The 2,403-nt window shown below is 50.7% G+C and overlaps 1 pseudogene; it reads left to right on the forward strand.

The window, feature by feature from the left end:
* The first annotated feature begins 345 nt into the window (after nt 1–345).
* On the forward strand, nt 346–1,928 carry LOC144803623 (frizzled-3 pseudogene; annotated as a pseudogene).
* Nucleotides 1,929–2,403: the final 475 nt, after the last annotated feature.

Genomic DNA, 2,403 nt, shown 5'->3' on the forward strand with positions numbered 1-2,403 from the left:
ATTTTTTAACTGGATTGGTGGTGGGTGCGGTGGGTGCGAGAACCGCTGCGCTGGAAAAAAAAGCACTGGAGCGGTTGATAGTCATAGGAGTGATGAGTGGGCCTCTTCTGGAATACAGTTATTCAAAATAAATATTTCTTCATCCGGCAACAATACGGGGTCAAGAAGATGAGACAAAAGAGTATCTACGTCACTGGAAGTTGATCACAAATGGATCTCATCAGATCGCACTATCTATATTCGTCTGACCTCGTGGGCCCCAGGCGAATCTCTACAGCCAAGACACAAGCATTCCTCATGAGGACATCAACAGCGTCTGGCAACCCCGTCTACATATATAGAAAGATGGGCATCCTGTGGCTCTTCTGGCTCTTGCCATTGACTTTTGTCGGTCACGCCCTGGGACACTCCCTCTTTGTCTGTGAACCCATCACCTTGCGAATGTGCCAGGACCTGCCATACAACACCACCTTCATGCCCAATCTTCTGCACCACTATGACCAGCAGACAGCAGCACTGGCGATGGAGCCTTTCCATCCCATGGTCAACCTGGAGTGCTCCAGAGATTTCCGTCCTTTTCTGTGCACGCTGTATGCGCCTGTGTAAATGGAATATGGCTGGGTCACCCTCTCTCGAAGCCGACTATGCCAACGTGCCTTCAGCGAGTGCTACAAGCTGATGGAGATGTTTGGGGTCTTGTGGACAGAGGAGATGGAATGCAGCCGATTTCCTGACTGTGATGAACCCTATCCCCGCCAGGTCGATCTCAGCGTAGCTGGCGAGCCCACAGATGATTCCCCCGCTGAAGTGCACCGGGATTACGGCTTCTGGTGCCTGCGTGAGCTGGGATACTCCTTCCGTGCGGTTCGGGACTGCTCCCCTCCCTTCCCACACATGTACTTCAGACGAGAAGAGTTGTCCTTTGCCCGCTACTTCATTGGAGTGATTTCCATCGTCTGCTTCTCAGCCACCCTTTCACTTTTTTGACTTTTCTGATCGATCTCACTAGGTTCCGCTACCCCGAGAGGCACATCATTTTCTACGCATTCTGCTACAGTATGTATAACGGTACGACGCGCGCTATTACCACGCCTACCATTACAACACGTGTTACCACGACTTGCGCTGTAGGGTGCGGACTTAGGAACAGTTTAATTTACTATTCCAACACCAGTCCCCGTGGATAGTAGGGAAGGTCTTGGAATAGAAAATTAACTATTCCTTGTCCTTGAGCGCCCTCCAGCGCAAGTCGTGGTTACGACTTGCGTTGTAAGAGACGCGTCGTAATGGTAGCGCGGGGAAACATCCGCGTAGTAAAGGATGTTCCCCTCTGCTACATGATGGAGTCCTTGATTTTTTTCATTGGGTTTTTGCTTGAGGATAAAGTTGCCTGCAATGCCCGCAGCCCAGGCCAGTACAAAGCCGCCACAGTGAAACAAGGATCACACAACAAGGCGTGCACCATGATGTTCAAGGTACTGTATTTCTTCACGATGGCTGGCAGCGTTTGGTGGGCCATCCTTACGATCACATGGTTTTTGGCGGCCGTGCCCAAGTGGGGAAGTGAGTGCATTGAGAAAAAGGCCCTCTTATTTCATTCCAGTGCTTGGGGCATCCCTGGCACTCTAACCATCATCCTGGCAATGAACATGATTGAAGGAGACAATATCAGTGGCGTATGCTTTGGTGGTCTGTATGACGTGGACGCGCTGAGATATTTTGTCCTTGCACCCCTGTGCTTGTGCGTTGTGGTCGGAGTTTCCTTGCTGCTAGCTGGCATCATTTCCTTGAACCGGGTGCAGATTGAGATCCCACTGGAGAAGGAGAATCAGGACAAACTGGTGAAGTTCATGATCCGCATTGGTGTATTCAGCGCGCTGCATGGCGTCTGGAATTCATTCGATCATGGTTCCCCCCCCCAGGTCTGACAATCTCTGAGTACTCCTGGTTTCCACACTGACAGCGGAGTCCGAGCACTATGTCCGACGCCCGGTGGAGCTGCTCTGTTCAGCTATTGAGGAGATCGGCCTTGGTTCATCCCCTGACCGTCACCTACCCAGCCGGACTTTGGGCACAGTTTTTCTCCCCGTCTCCTTGTCTCACCCACCCTCCCATCATATTTCTGTAATTATTTTTTTCCTTGTCTCCTATTTATATATCTGTTCCCATTTAGCACTCTTTCTCTCATTGTCTACTTCCTTTGCTCCTATCCCCTCTCACCTGAATCTTTACCCTTGCCCGCTACACCGCCTAGCCCCCCTGTCCTTTTGTACCCTTTAACTAAGCACTCCTTCTCCCCTTGTTGGGGAAAGATCCAATATTTATACTCTGGAGTCTCAGCGAACCTGATGAGAGAGTCCACAGTGCCTAGTTAGCCACTAACAGTTGAGGTATGGTATGGCC

Source organism: Lissotriton helveticus, chromosome 1_2 (assembly GCF_964261635.1).
Source record: "Lissotriton helveticus chromosome 1_2, aLisHel1.1, whole genome shotgun sequence".
In the NCBI taxonomy this organism is placed as follows: domain Eukaryota; kingdom Metazoa; phylum Chordata; class Amphibia; order Caudata; family Salamandridae; genus Lissotriton; species Lissotriton helveticus.